Here is a 17425-nt window from a genome sequence, read left to right on the forward strand (position 1 = left end):
TATTCTTTTTACTTTCACATAATTTCATACAGCCACGCAGTATTATTACGTGCAAATTCTCTTGCCTTGCAATTGAATGCTTTATTCGCGCAAGCAACAACCAACAATTGCACTTTGATCACGGGTCACGGTAATCGCTCTGCTCGCTTCGCGTTCGTTATTTTCACAGCTCTGTTCCTTGTTAGAGGTCCGATCGCGACGGTTTTCGACGCATCCCATTACCGTGTCGTTATAGCAAAGCCTCGCGACGTTTCGCATTACGCAACGCTGCGTCAAAAGCACCAATCCGTCGTGTCATGTTGACTATGGCCTTATACTATATTCCTTTTTAGCGCCGCGCAATCTGTCGTTGTTGCGTAACGGGAATAACGCACGGATAAGGTCGATTTATTAGTATCAGCGCAGACACCTGACGGAGACTAAACAGAAGAAATATTATTAAAGTATGTATTCTAATACGGTTTTGCACCGATCGAACATTCTTTAATGCATTTCAATATACAGTGAGTGTAGGAAGTATTTGTTCACTGATGAATTTCAAACAAAACTTTGTAAGATTGTTGTTTGTTAACTATTTTTCTGTTAACAATGAATGTGTACATATTCTGAGCAGTCATTCTATTACCATTATTTAAAATATTGTTTACATTATTACGTAGACTGCGGATGTTTATGCAAATGCATATTTATATAGAAATCTGATAAAGCAATGGGACTTAAACAGAAATATGTTTTGCGATTAGAGGATTCCAAAAATATGTTTTTTATTTTGCACTTTTTGCAAAACATATTATTTACCGTGTATATGCATATCTCATGCTCATATGAATCATTTATCTTGTTAAATTTATTTAATCTATTAATAAGCACTCGTATCATAACCGAATAGCGTCGATAATAGTGATACGCCGATATAATACTGAAGAAGCCTCAACAAGTTATGATGTTACGACCTTATATTGCTTGCTGAATCAGCTGTAAGAACACATGTAGCTGTTGGTATTTAGAATTCGAATAGTTCAGTTTGATACTCGAAGTGGTAAGGCGAATTTTGTGAGTGCGTGCGATCATTATTGAAATGCCGAATATTCGGAAAAGTAGGGTTTCACTGAAGAAAAGCTGGATCGAGGACGATCCCAATTTCATTATTGACGAAAATAATGAAAGTAGTATTTACTGTGTAATGTGCAATAAAAGTCTATAGTGCGATAGAAAATCGCAATTAATTCAACATATTAATACTTCCATGCACAGAAAAAATAGTGATCAAGCAAGTATTACGATATAGGTTTATCATTAAATGAATCAATAGGAATATACAGCAGCGGACAAAACTTTAAGACCGCTCTAAAGAAGACGATAACTTTTTTAATATTGTACTATACGATTTGAACTCTTTTGGGAAGCTAGAGCAATTAGTTTACTAAAGGATGTGAAAAGAAATTTTTTCAAAAATTGCAATTGATCGGAATTGTTGATAAAATACTAAAAGTTCATTTTTTAAGCTTTTTATGTGGGCCTATATTGAAAATTTAAAAAATACGTTGTAGATCTGTGTCAATTAAATATATTCCGAAAATTTCGTCAAAATTCTCGACGTTGCAATGAGCAACAAACGTTTAAAAATGGTAAAAATTGCAGATTTTCACGATTTATTGCCGAAAATAAATCGAAATACTCCAGTATAACACTGTGAAATGTCTGTTAATACTCAATATTGTACCTAACACTTAATGTAAGATATAATTAATATCGGAAAAATTTGCATATGTTTCGAGCATATTTGCATATTTTTCGTGCATATTTGCATGTTTTTCGTGCATAAATGTCATATGCATTTTGCATATTTATCGTGCATAAACTTCCGCGGTCTAATTTATTAGATATACTGGTATCTAATCAATTACTAAACATTTTATTATATCAATTTCGTATCCACCAAATTTAAAAAAACGTTGACGATGTATATATTCTAGGTTGGAAGAAACGTTTAATTTTTGAGTTAAAATAGTTCCGAGTGCAAAAGGTTAAAATATTGTTATACTGAAATGCAACCGGTCCGTGCGGATAGTCCATCGGCCTTTACGAAAGTGCAGAATCGATCGCATTGGAACGGGGACTGCGAAAAGTAGCGAAGCGCGTCGCGTCGGTGCAGGACCGACTGCAACGCGATGCACCGCGACGCATCCCGTCGCAACAACGGAGGCGCGGGACGCCTAATTAATTAGTCCGGCTAGACGTAATGCGCGTCCCGCGATTATGTAACGGACGACAGCCGACGGGATACCGTAATTACACCGGTACGGAATATTCAATTGGATACCTAACTCGCTAATAATCGACACGACGGTATTAACGGAGCGTGGAATATTGATGGCGTACTAATTTCCTGCGACGACGACGACGATCCCGGATGATCTTTGAGACGTACCGTGGAAAATTAATACCCGGGTAGCTCGATCCGCGAGTTCCCGCTTATTCGACGAGTTCCGTGCTCCGATGTTTAAACGGATCATGCGCACATATGGAACAGGATGATAGATAAGGGGGCGGCCAATCAAAGAGGTTGCGCGTCGACGTTTCAACACCCTCACCGACGAATTGGCACCCGAAAAAATTGCACATAGAGCTAACGTTTGCGGAGCAGTAAGGAGGTGTTCTACTATGTGACGAGTTAGAAAAATCGATTTTATTTTTCGTTTTCTCAAAGAATTTATAAAATTGCCAGAAATACACTGGTTTGTGAAGAAATAAAATTCTATTATTTGCTGTTTTATTTTAATATATAATAATTACTGGATTGCGGCTCTTTATGCAAAATAAACATTGCCCGTGTCAGCAACAAGAAATAAGATTCACATATATTGTTTCTCTTCATAATGTTCGTGATAATGCAACGATAGCTTTTAATTCTTCTGATGGTTTTACTCTTTCGCATTTCACTCGTCCGCTTTTGTTAGACATGCATAAAATACGCACTCTAATTTTTACCTTTAATGTTTTGTGACCCATATTACTAGATTGTCTTCACAGTGTATCATTTTGGATGGTTCCTCTTGTTGCATTATTTTCTTTTCAAGTAAAAAAGGACGATTTGCAACGTTAATTTAAAATGATCGATATAAGATGCTGCGGCTACATAATCCCTTTGCTATAACTGCTCCATATATGATTTCGTCATCATCATGTGACTGTTGTGCTCACACTGATTGTCGTTACTGGGTCGCATGATTGCGCAGTGCTCGCTATCGATTCAACTCGTGGGTCGCAATGTTGGATCACTAGGTCTTTGCTATAGAATTAATTAGAATGGCGTTACCATTGGCTTAAACGCGCTCTTCTATACATATGTACCCATTGAATTCTGTTCACGCTACACTAACACCGAAACAAAATGAAAGAATAGACATAACATCGCTTATACACGTTCGTGGCTTATAGCCGTCCGCAGTACCGAGCTGAAAAGTCGAGCACAAAGTACGGAAATTAATATTGACACAATTCAAGTAAAAGTATAACATTAGTTCAAGGTTTGCAGAAGATGTGAATAAGCTGTAAAATAAGTATATCAGGTCATGTGTATAATTCATCTTGATACTTTATGATGCACCATTACATACACCAGTACATACATCAATGATTAAAATAGTATTACGCTGAAGAATCTATCAATTTAATGTTGTTGTCTTTTGTAAATACTGTTTTTATTATTTGAATGTACTCGTCGCGACGTATTTTATATTAAATTATATTAGCACGTAGTAAAAGTATACAGAATATTTGATTCGCGAATAGTTTAGTTTGTTATCAACAATACCCCAAAAATTTGCGACAGAAAAATACATTAGATGTTCTGTTTATTGCCACACCAACATGAGTGCTAACACTATCGTCAATGGTACAGTTCTAATCGTGGTTACCGATGCCTTTTGTACAAGATCTCCAGATCTAGATGTGTTGTGAGTCCACTATTACAGGTATCGCGTGTCTTACCTGAGCTAGTATCGAGATTCAAAACATTGGATTCGTCAGTATCAGCTTGCATGGCATAGCGGTTACAGGTTTCCGATAGTTAGCAGGTATCGGATTGCCCAACGTTTATCAATAATTTCTTAACGATCTAAGACGGTATCAGTAATAGAGATGCAGTTCTTGTTGCACTCTTCATAATGGCGTGTCTAGGGACAACAGATACCCTTGCGTTGAGTAATCGGTTATTTTCGCATCGAGCGATGATTGAGAATGATAGAGACATTAACTGTTAACAGGAAAGTTCTTACTTGAAACCATCATTTATGGAACAAATTTATTTTAGACAGTTGATTTTGTTTAGCTAGCAGTTAACTTTTGTGTAATGAAATATTGATGTTTCCAATTTGTAATTTCTTTGGAGCCAGTTCAGATTCTTAGCCATTTATATTGAATCTACTCAGAGGATTAATATAGACTTCAATAAAGGAGGTTAAAAAATGAATAAAACAATTTATGCGTAAGTACTTGACTGCAGTCGAAGGGTTAACCAGTACGTACATACAACTCTATACATACCGTAAAACCAAGCACTCTTCATTGTTACCCGAAGGTTAAATTCAGGTAGAAGCTGGTCGTTATTAGGAACCGTCTATTGCTTACAGCAAGTAGAATTTCTAACCATGAAACCATCCGGGGCTAACAGATGAGGTTCCAACAAAGTTCATCCGAAATATCCAGACGGCATGGGAATTTCGATTTGCGCGAAAACAGCGCATCAACCACGAAATTGAGCTCCTGGAGTTTCATCCTCTCGACGATCCATCCAGCTTTCGCACTTCCCCCGCCCCTCTGTCGGAGGGTCCCGCCCGGTTTCGCACGCCTATAAAGGGTTGTTCATACAACAGAGAAGGCGGAGGAGAAGTTTGGTGCTCGGCCACTTGCGGAATACCGTCAGGAGGCAGACAGCGACCACTAATCAGACTGTTTCCACTTAATTTGCCGGGGTAATTAACCGTCTCATTCGCCTGTGCCGACCCTAAAGCCATTCCTGAACCTAAACCTGGGTACTCTATTATGCACGGAACCTATTGTGTCCGAGGACGCCCTCTGAAAGGAAGCGCGCCGCGGAAACGTACGATTTCCGTTGCAGCCGGTCCCCTTGTTTCGAGATGCTCGAAACTGAACGTCAATTCAGACCATGGTGTGAACCGCTTAACACCTCCCATGCCGAGTCAACCATGCAATTCTCATAGAATGGCTTTGTGTAAAGATTCATTTAAATCGAATTATCGAATCATAATGGATTAAACGGTAATTATACAGACAAGCAAGGGGTACACCTCACCGATTTTGATGACCTTGAAATATGTTGTCAAGGTCATCATTCTGAACAACTTTTCCCTACACATGTTACCGCCGCTCGGCCTTAGTTTTATACGCAAGAAGTTACTGCCGAGTGGCGGTAACATGTGTAGGGAAAAGTTCTTCAGAATGACGACCTTGACGATATATTTCAACGTTATCGAAATCGGTGAGGTGTATCCTTTTTTGTATAATTACCAATTAAACTAGTACACAAGTGCAGGAGAAACATATTTTTATTAAAAAGGCTCGAGTCTAAGGCATGAAACCACCCAATAGAAATATTGTCTCTTGAATTGAAACACACTAAATTATTTTGTTACTCGCCAGCAGATTCAAATTTATTCGCGTAGCACGCTATTCAAAATGATCTCCCGGAGAAAGAAAGCTTCGTAATTTTTTTTACATTTTCTTGATAAATTCGATTCCGCGCGTACATAATTAGAGCAGAGACAAATAAATTCGTTGCCTGTATATGCAGGTTCGAAATATGAATAAAAGATAAAAGAATAATTATCCGCTTTTCGTTGAATAAACATGAGCATTCTGATGTATGCACGTGCAACAAAATCATATTTCTTTTCGAAAGAGATTTCCATTATTTCTCCAACGAGCGAAATATTTGTAGAGCAAGCATTCATAATAACAACATCCAAAGTATAATGTATGGATGATCTCTGAGTTGCAACAAACAACAGACGAAACGAAAATTCTCTTCGTAAATACATCGTTTTATTGTACAAAGTCATATTCGGAGAGGCGAAACTTTTCAATTTTGATATGCAACCGGAACACCAGAATGCATAAAAATTGATTTCATTCATTCGTTTGAAAAATTGATTTCGTTCATTTTTGAGATCAAGATATAATAAAAATATATCTAATTGGATTTCACAGATTTGTCTGCATTATCTATTTAATACATTAAATGTAAAGTATTGTTAAGGTTTTTTTATTATATTTTTTACCGAACGTATTGTTAGAGAAATATAAGCGAAATTTAATAAATTCTAACATTTCGTGACAGTCGTTGAAAATCAATTTAGTTGACAAAATTTTAATATAGCAATATAAACAAGTCAAAATAAACAAGTCGCAACTCATTTCAACTATACTAAGAATCGTATGTATTTATGATGAAATTGAACAATACAAAGTTAATTAGAATAAATTAAGTTAATTTCTGACATTTCGATGCTTTTCGTCCTTAATCTAGGAGATTACACTTTTCCTGAATATATATCAAATGAATTCACATTAAAAATTCCTCCAACAAAATGCATTATGAGGTGCATTATAAATTTTTAAGTCGAATCTATTGTGCAACAGTTATAGAAAAATCTCTTGAAAGTCTTGGAACCCCTGCCCGAAATGTCGAATCGGTATTTCCGAATCAAGATTGTTTTTCCATCAGCGAGCCAGACCGACGAATTAATATTCGATAGCTGGCATGCTAATTTAATGCAACGCACCCTGTTTTCGGATAAATGCGCCGAGCAAAATAACTGCACTGTGGCACGACATCAATTTCATTTTAATTTACACTCAACGCGCTCGCAACATGCTTCGTCCATCTTCGTTACACAATTTTATTTGCAGTCGAATCAATTTCCAGGGGCGTCTCATGTTGCGTTATTCATGGTTTAATGTAAAAACTGATGGCATTATATTTTCAACGATATTTTTCATGGAAAAATCGCTGCCACAAAAGAAGAAAAACGCGATGATTAGCAGTTCCAGAGTATTAGTACAGACTACAGAGCATGGAAATTGCGAGAAAAATAACGGCTAAATAAACGGTTTTACAAAAAGTGAAAGTTTTTTAACGGACTTCTTACGGTTTACTGTTGACTCTTGGAAATTTTCGGTAATCAAGTTGCAGAATGGAGAGGAGTAATCGTGTCTTTCGCAGTTACCGACGACGTTATTTGATCAGGGGAAGGTATTTCTGGGACTGCTCGAATTGTGCAATTACGAATTTCCGCTTTGTATTCTGAGAAATGACAGCAAGAACGTCGCAAGCGAATTTAAATGTAACGAGCTCGTCGGAGAACAAACTTCCGAAGCCCCATAATAGCTTATAAAAAAATCTTCTACGACCAGCCGCGGGAAATGCTGCATCCGCTACGCGATACGATGCATCTAGGGAAATGCAATGCTATTACAGTTAGCAGTACGGTGATATATTTAACTTCATTAAATTTTTTTATTTTTGCTGCTGCTCCCTCGTTTCCGACAACAAAGTTCAATGTCCACAGACGTACAAATGACTGCATTGAAATGCATTACGATGATAAAACGTGAATAAGTAATGTTAGGTTGTTGCATATGAAATGTACGATTTAAGAATAAAGATGTTTTGCAGCATTCTCATCCAGAAATACTCCTTCAATCTACAGGTTTATTATCATTTTAAGATCCTTTTTAATAAAGTTTATTTCGATGGCAAAAAATGTGTTTGTCGAGTAATCTTCTTATACGAGTTGAAAAATAAAAAATGTATTTCCGATAAAAAAGGATATGTTTAAATTTTCGGTATAAGCTCATTAAAAAATTGTATATAATAAGCCAATTGTTCTGACTTCTCAAAAAAATCCAAGTCGCATGATCCAATAATAAACAAGTTATCGTCTTTTTAAAACCATCCGAATATCAATGGGAGTCGCTGTATGCACTGCAAGCAAGATAGAAGTCTTCTTCCTGCGGTTTGAGTTAGATCTCAAAATTGGATAAGTGGTTAGATCCCAAAATTTCGAACAAAATCCGGAATTCCGTTAGGTATAACTTCATTCGCCACTTCCGCAAAAGTTGGGAAATTCATTAACGATAATTCGAGGTGAGCTGTGTTAGTTCAAGAAGATCAACGGAAGGTTATCCGGCGCAGGCAAACGAAGCCAACGTGAACGAGCAACACAACTAAATCAGCACAAGATATTGCCTCCCAATGACTCATCCGTGTGAACTGACAATAGAACGCTATAAGCTCCGCCTTACCGAAGGTCAAAAGGGTTGATGCTTGTGCCGCGACCTCGGATATCACGAGGGTTGCCAGACGAGGGTGAACCTGATGCGTAACAAAGCAGTTAGGTATGTATTATCCGTCCTGTTGGATCATGACTACGTACAAAAAGCCTGCGTCTGCTTCTGGGTTGGAACCGTGTTATTCCGCGGTCGAAGGCAACATGCTTTAACCGAGCATTCATGTTTCCGTTTCGCCTTCCTACTGTCTCCTTCTTTACTTAAGTTTGAACAACGAAATGTTTGTTATTAAGTCGTCTCATCATCATTTCTATTGTTCAACACATCTGCAAAATGCATCGGGACTTTCACCGATTTCATAGGCGTATCAAAAGATTAAACATTTTTGTACAAGTATTCGACACGAGTACTTGGAAATTGATGTTTGTATCCATTTTAAAAGAATTTTCAATTGCTCAGAAGCGAATACAGAATTTAACATTTTAATAAATGCCACCGATTTATACCATGTTCATTGTTTTGACGCCAGGAATTTCTATTAAATTTTTTGTATATTTTTAAAAATATATATTTATGTATAATATTTTGTGCGTAATAATGTACAGTGTAATACTCGATTACGGTAGTATACGTATATTATACAATTTACACGTGTATTTAGGTTCCGAAATTATAACAGTTTCAACGTCGAGAATTTTATGAAAATTGAAAATTTACTGTTTCAATATTTTTGAAGCCAGTGTATGTAGTTTATGCAACAGTAAATGTACAATTGTATACTTACTGACACAGAAGGTACCTGTGTACAGTATTTTTAAACGATTATTATATCACGTTATACGAGAGTGTGTAGCTAACAATAAGAGTCTGCGATTTATTTGGAGTGTTGCGATATTTTCTGAACGCAGTGGCACCATGAATTCCACGGAGCAAGCTAACAATTTGCGCCGAGGGATTTTAATTTCCGAGAATTCACACTCCATTTTCACCGTCTTCGGGAATCACGAAGACTCCCCGGGCTCAACGGAGTGCTTTTCACAGTCGATACCCGGGATCATACTGACACTGTTCCAAGTAGTTCGCTGCATTAGCCGCGGAGAGCTGCAATTGGAATGCGACGCAGCCTCGATGGACCTCCGGGAATACGAAGACGATGGAAAACAATGATTCAAGCCGATACTGTGGAGAGGAGAGGACGGAAATGGTGAAACAATGAGTTCGGGTATAGAAGTACGCACCGGTGTGCTGGGAAGTCACGTACTTTATAAAACGTTGCAAGGCAACCGAGATATCGGTGGTAGTGACGGAAGTACGAAGAAAACGTCGGTAGATCCGGAAAGGAGAAAAGAGAAGAGAAGAGAGGAAGGAGAGAGAGAGAGAAAGAGAGTGGATAAAAACGATCGTATTTGCTAGGGGGATAGAGGAGAGCAGCGCTCTACCGGAACATATGGTTTCCGTGGCAATATGGTGGAAAGAGAGGTACTTTTACTCGATAAATGCCACGAAAATGAGCTTTTTTCAGATATGCCCACCCACGCTCTTCCAATCTTCAATCTATCCTCGCTCTTTTGTCTCGGCTCGCGCAAACCACGTGATTTTTCGGTTCCGCCCATCCTCCGACCTCCCCCCTCCCCATAGTAACGTGGTAACAAACGACCTCTTCAATGAGGTCTCACATTTTCGGGTTTTACGCTCTCACGGATACTTTTTACCTCTTCATTCTTCTTTCCAGTCTTCCTTCGCATCTCGCTGCCGGATCCATTTATATTTATTCCCCTGTTTCGAACGATTCCCTTCCGACAAATAAGATTACAAGTGTAGTTGGACTTGCATATGAAACGTACCAGTTAGACTGAGAATTCGCAATTTTATATACAGGTTTGTTACAGCAACGTTTACGGCACAAACCTAATCTGCTACTTTGGAAAGTGTTCACTCTGTTCACAGGAATTTTCGTAGGAAACATTTTATAACAGTACATTGTTAGTACACAGACTGCAGATCTATGTGCGGAATAAAAATTTTCTTCCTTAATTGTAGGAAACAGGAATTCGATGCAAATATCTTCCTTCCTTTAAACATTTTATACAATTCAAAATAATACATACATTCTTAACTTAACACTGTTTCCATAAATCACCACTGGATCACAGAACAAAAGTTTTATGAGATTCATTTTATTTTATATTGTCAGAAACAAACAAAACTTAACATTTCTGTAACATGTTTGGTCTTCCCTTGTTGCCAAAAAATAAACTATACTTAAATCGTGTTCTAATCACAGATTGACGCAATAATCAAACATGATGTGACACTGTGTCCTCATTGTCTGGCACCGCATTGTTTTTGGATCCACTACACGTATTTTAAATATCTTCCAGAAGTAAATACAACTTCCAATAAATCACCCTATGCCGAACAATACTCCGCAAATCAATGACAAGCGGTTGTACTCTGTTTCATACGATTCATTAACACACGAAGGAAGAACAAATTACCCGCAGACGCATATCGCAGAGAGGTTCAATTCACGAGCGGGCCAGCTACGCGTTCCGAATATCGTCTAGCCTCCGATTGTAATTCGTTGCGGGCCGAGTGGTTTTTATTCTGCCTATCCGTTCCTCGTTCGCCCAATCCACCGCATTTCTTTCGTTCCCGCGAATATATCAGCCTGCGTGCGGCCCGTCGCGTTTCCATTTTCACGAGCGGCCAGCGCGATTAACTGCGCGAAACACGCTCGACTCTGTGACCGCGGTTGAGCATTTCGAAAGAAAATATTAGCCCGAAGACACCTCCTCCCCCTCGAGCGGGAAGGGTGTCTTCTCGTTCCCCGCGAATACTTTTCCCGGACTGTCCCGGCCGTACAAGCGACGCGCTCGCATTTAGCGCGGAATATATTCCGCGCACGATTCCACATAAATTCCCTAGGTTCCGGCCGCGGTTGTACATAAAACCTTCCGCCTTTATATACGACGTTATTTTTCTGTTATACGAGTATATACCGTAGCTGACATGTTACTCTGTTTACGAGCCGCCGCGCCGCGCTGTTCCTGTTGCCATCGCGCTATTCCGAAACACAACGCAAATACAGCCGCCTCTCTATAGAATTTGCCAACGACGGACTTACGCGTCCGCGAAACGCCATCGCCCCCCTCCCCATCCTCGCAACAGTCGACTACAACCCCCTCTGAATTATGCAATATCTCTCGCATAATGTATAAATCGGGTATCCCCGAGGCTCGCCGAGGTTCCCTATACATCGACAATGCCTGACGGACGTTTTATTAGACACGGTCGTTAAATATTTGTCGGTAAATTCCGGGAATAGGGAGGACGGCCACTTCCGACGATATCTTGTGTATTCACCTTGCCTCCCGTTGATATTCTTCCGCAGATTTTATGAACGGCAGTTCAAGTAATTTCGGCTTTAATTTAATATTGGACCACAAGCTTCTTTCGCTCTCTTTCTTACTCGTCTGAATTCCGGGATGCTCGCTAAGGTAAACCGTGAAAAATGATTGTTTGGTGAAGAGTACTTATGACTGTTTTTATCGTGGCGCTACTGTGTATTTATGAGTAGTGTACTCAACGTTGTTAGCTGATGGAACGTCCAGCCGCCACGGAAATTCGCGGGGATGGCCGGAAATCATTTTTATCTGTTCGCAGCTCTATTTGTGTAGCGATAGCGAATTATTTATTGGATGTTCTGCTGTGTTTTAGTTACATACTATGTGGAAGAATTACTATGCTGAAGAGTATTTAATTATTGTGCGTTGAGTAGGTTGTGAACAGAGCTGGGGAAAATAGTATATTAAATAGTGAATAATAAATAAACGTATATATTTTAAAGTATGCGTACAACTTTGGAAATAAAATATTTTATTTGATGTAGTAACTTTTGAAAAGAAAATAATTTATTTGAGAGAGGCAGTAATTTTTGAAAATGGTATTTTAGTTGAAGAATATATTGAGAATATTTGTATTTTGTCTTTATTTTTAATTTTAATTTTAAATATTATTGCTGAAAATAATGGTGTAAATCGTTTCTTAACGATAAGGAAGACATAAACTACGTATGTTATGCGGTTTTTAGAGTATTATAACAATGCAAAAAGTAAAATTTTTTATTTTGTGTTTCAGATTGTTAAAATAGAAATATTTTATTTTCTGGATCAAGTTGTTGAAATAAAAATATTTTATTTTGATGTTCAGATTGTTAAAAGAGAAATATTTTATTTTCGAAATTGTATATCTTATTTAAAATACTATTATATTTTCTTCAGGCAAAATAAAATCTAAAATATTAAATAGTATTTGAAATATTTGTTTCGCCAAATAATGCCCACCTCTGGTTGTGAATGTATTATACCTGCCGTTGGTTTTATTTCATTACTTTCGTAACCTTCATGCTTCATAGTCATCTTTATTCCATCATTTTCCATGAATTAAAATGATTAAATATACAAAGAAATACATCTCCATCTGCTTTCTGTGGGTGACAATTAACGAGAAAATGTTAAATTTGTTTAATTTGTACAGTGCCGGGAAAGTATCGTAAGAAAATAAATAGAGGCTTTAAACAAGCGGGATTTTTCTATGGGAAATCATTGGAGTATGGGCTAAAAGTCACGGGACCGCCCCGTGACAAGTTCCTGTTCTCCTTACGGTTTACGGTCACGGGAGCCCTACGAAAGTGTTCCGTAAACCATAGTGGATGTATCGATAGACGGTGAATTGTCCTCCCGTTGTGTTTGCTCGCAACGACTCCATCGCTCTTCTGACTTTCCTCGAACAGGGCGCAGGAGGTAAAATAGAAAGAGGCGATAGGGGAGGCGTACCCCTCAATCTACGAGGTGACACACAGTTTGGGAATGATGGAACCCCACCACGGGACAACTCTAATCGATAAACGTAAATTCTTGTACAATTTTGCGGATACTTCTTCTTTTCAAATTATATAATGCATCCACTGAAACTGTAGCTTCTCTGTATTGACCAGAATTGTGTAATTCTGGAATTCCACTGTGAACTCTGAAATTTTACCATTTATTTTAGCGTGTCCTTTATTGTTTGCGGAATTTTCTGGCCGACTTCTTTTCGAGGGTAATCGAAGATTTGTCGAGTATGTACTGATTTCAACTGGAACGACTGCAATCGAAGTGACCCGATTTATGATCCGCTTACAGTGGGGCAGCAGATTAAACTTCTGATTCGCGTGCTGCTGTCTCAAAATTCTACCGTTGCAATTAATCTCAGTAATAACAATTTATACTTCCTTACCATACTGTTTTATTATTTCGTCGTATTATCACACAGTTCGTACAACCCTTTATCGATTATGATTATTGTTTTTGTTTAAAGGCTCAGATGTAAGCATTTCTCTTCAAAATTGTTAATAGCAATTCTTTAAAAAACTTATTTACGCAATTCCTAGTAAATTAATCCTTCCATCATCTGAAAAACAGCTCGAGCTGCTCAATTTTTAAAAAGTTAGTCGTCTTTAAAGAGTGTACGAATACTTTCTACGCCAATATAATTGATAATTGATAAAATGTACACATATTCTTTCGATATCGTATGGAAACACAAAGAAACGTAGACTGTCGGCTTGATATTCCCATCGGAGAAATATCCGCGGCGTGATCGATGTAAGAGGAAAGAAATCATTCCGCGAGCTTCTTGGCCAGACCACGTTTCGTTTAATCGCTTCGCGTAACCGGAGGTCCTTCGTTTCATCGTCCTGTGGACCGAAGGTGTGCTTACACCGGTGGGCCGAGATCGATCGTGCCTTTCGAGTTACGTCGCCCCGGTATCCGTGTACTCTATTTTTCGCTTTGTTTGCTTTCCGCGCGTCGCTTCCTTCGTGTCGAGCGTATAGAAGCGGTTGGCGAGCGCGCGAGGGGCGCAGACAGCACCGAGGTAGGAGGATGCTTGAAAGGAAGGTAGCGAGAGGAGAGCAAGAGGGGTGGTACAGGGATGAAAACGAACACGAAACGCCGCTCGGATGCTGTTCTCGTGGGCGTGGGCAAGGGGGGAAAGCGACTCGTGCCGCATCTCGATCGAGAGGCCAATTATTTTCGAGTGGAAAAACGCGATAGAAACCGCCGAAGAGATTTGACGGTACCGCCGACCGGGTGATGCGTCGGGAGTGCGAGGGGCTGGACGAACAGAGGTAGGAAATGCGTCTTTTATTGGTCGATTGTTTCCGTATGACTGGAACGCACGACATATTCCGTAGAATCGCGAACCGTACGTGTCTGTCGCACGAGTCGCGATAAAACTGCCGGTTTCTTCGACCCGAGATGAATACATATAAAAACAGAGTACAAAAGGGACGATGCCAAATACGAAGCTTACGCTGAAAGCTCCAATTATCAGAGAATATCGTGGTCGATATTCGACAAATGCCATAAATGCATAAAGATTCGCAGTCGAAGAATAGTGGGCCTATAGCAATTCTATTTACAAAAAGGACACGAGTTTTCAACGTGTCGTTAAATAAAATAGTTGATTGATTCTTTGTATTAACAATAAACCGTAGCTTTTCAGAAAAAAAGTGCAGTGAAATAGTCGAAATTAGGGAAAGCCGCTGATGCAAACATTTCCCGTGAAACGTGTTTACCCCGCGCATGAAATTCTGCCAAAGCCGCTCGCGTTTTTAAGCAGAATCCTAAATAAAACGTATCGCTCGCAGGGAACGCGAAAATCCGTGGCATCTGCTTACAAAATAAATATTTAAAAATTCTCCATACACAATTGTGCATTTTCCGATGGAAAATGGAAATATTGTCTAGAGGAATTAAAATCTTGACAGTGGCTCACGGCTGGTCCGATAACAGTCAACAGCGCGGGAGCTCCATTCGCCGTGATATCGCGGACGTCATTCCACCTTTTCAGAGAACATGGTATCAATTTCCAGTTTTTTAATTATCGCAGTTTCATATCGCGCAGACGGAGCTTAATCTGTCTCGCAGCGCGCGTCGCGCAGCATAAAGCTCGAACGGCACGGGGACGCGTTAATAAGATTAGGATTAAGAACGGATGGTATCAAAGTGAGATTGGTGTACGTGTGGGGACGGCCGGGGGTTGGTGGGGGTGGAATATTACCACTGTCAACTTGTCTTCTTTTGATTATTTGGAAAGAGGCGGCCGAAAGAGAGATAGTTAATCTGGACGACGATGGCGCGCGATACGACGTAAATGGAGTGGCGAGAGGATATTCAAAGTGGATGAATTTTGTTAACTCCCACGGGTACGCTTAATGCAAGAATTGCCCCTCCGGTAACCAACGTCTGGATGGTCTAACTCAGCACTTTGATATTTCTTTGAATAGAGATCTGTGTCGTGCGATAAAGCTTGTATAAAAGCAACGGGCCAGGAAGAGAGGAAATCCTTCTATCTTTCCACCCTGCACCCTATTCGACACGATTGCCGACCGTACTTAGCCTACTAGCATTTTTCTCCCTGCGGCCCGATTTTTTCCGTGGTCGTGCGGGATCCCGCGTTCTCATTAATCATGGTGTCAATTACACCGGCACGTGTTCTGTCTGTCAACGAGACGAGTGGGCGAATCTTGTACACCTTAGCAATACTGATCTGCGAACTCTCGTTCCTCTTCAGTTTCTGGAATAGAAGTCAAGTTTGGTATGCCGACATTGGCTATTTTTACACATCTCCACAATGCTTATGCACCAAATATAGTTTCTCTCGCGCATCAAATCTTGATATATTTAATGTTCCCTGTAAGGCATTACTCGTATATAAAAATCCAACTATTACCGTATTTTAAAAATATTTTTCATATTTTTCGTGCACGCAATGTTTAATCAAAATCAGGCTCTTTTTATTGAAGAATAAAATATCTCTCTTTTTCAGTCGTGCATTGATCGCTCTGCTTCTCATCGGTATACATATTTCCAGTATGAATGACGGAAGTATTAATAGTACATTCAGCATATAGGCACTGTGACACTGCAAGCACTCCCGAAGAAAAAAATTAAAAACTCAGATATTCTACATTCAAAAACTGAAAATCAATGCTAATAAGAAGACAGCGGATGTTTATGCATTTATGAAAAAAGTAGTAGGTGTAATTTGAAACGGTAAAAACATTAGAAGAATTTAAAAGTACTATTACATTATTTTCAACCTATTAAACATATTATAAGAAAGAAAAGAAGTTTTTATTTCATTCCAGTTTGTTTGCAATCCAGGAAGAACATTTTTATTTTGCATATAGTTCCGCTGTCTACTAATAAGTATTACACATGTAAATACAATATAATATGCTTACGTGTACTTATAGATTATGTTTAGATATTGTGCAGAAACATCGCATCGCAGTATTATTTTATCAAGAAAATTTCAATAATTTTAGCAGATAATTACCATTGCATGAGAGTAAAGAACAAGACAAGTGCAAGTACAAGAACAGAACAAAAAAACTTTTTATTCTAGATAAGCATTTCTTCTAATGTTTTCATAAATGAACCTTCTGCGTCCTTTATTTGCAAGTCTTACATTTTTTCAATTTTTTGATCTTCTTGTATCGTATCTGTTTGTTTCTCGTGTGTTTACAGGAGTTTCTTTTCCTTCTCTCATCAAAATCTATCTGTTGAGTGATATTCTGTGTTGCTTTCTATGACACGAGAAAACTCTTGGTCTCCGTTAAGACTCTGTGTATTGAGTCGTATATACCTTTGTGATTCAGAGAGTTTTACCTCTGATCGGTGATCACTTCTTGTTCCACGAGCATCTCTTTCTCCGACGGCTTCTTTTATGATGACTCAGTCGTCAGTGAACGCGTCCTATCTTCTGCGCAAGATGACTTGAAACCCATCGATACCAGTGAACGACGAACTCGGATACTGGGAGAACTAGTTTCCAGAGATCTGAGCATTCCGGGTCGTTTAACTCTGAAATTGCGCTGTTTATTGTGCGTCGGAAAAATACGATGGGGAGTAGGTCACTCCGACAAGGTAGATAATACCGTCGAAAACACGAAACCACGGGAAAAAAGGATCATTAAAAACGACATAGAAAGTCATTAAATGGAAAACTATTCTTCGTGAAATTTCGTATTTTCATGGGTCAATCGCGAAACACCTGAATC

At 38.8% G+C, this 17425-nt stretch overlaps 1 protein-coding gene and 1 long non-coding RNA gene across 6 annotated transcripts in view; one reads left to right on the top strand and one right to left on the bottom strand.

Moving 5' to 3' along the window:
- LOC143207819 (agrin-like) overlaps window positions 1–17425 on the bottom strand; it is a 580688-nt gene that overhangs the window by 256982 nt on the left and 306281 nt on the right. The window lies entirely within an intron of this gene.
- The window catches only part of LOC143207826 (uncharacterized), a 48096-nt gene continuing 36088 nt past the window's right edge, over window positions 5418–17425 (top strand). Inside the window, exon 1 of the long non-coding RNA XR_013008767.1 lies at window positions 5418–8421. This is a non-coding gene — a long non-coding RNA (uncharacterized LOC143207826). The remainder of the gene's footprint in view (window positions 8422–17425) is intronic.

Source organism: Lasioglossum baleicum, chromosome 4, assembly GCF_051020765.1.
Source record: "Lasioglossum baleicum chromosome 4, iyLasBale1, whole genome shotgun sequence".
NCBI lineage: Eukaryota > Metazoa > Arthropoda > Insecta > Hymenoptera > Halictidae > Lasioglossum > Lasioglossum baleicum.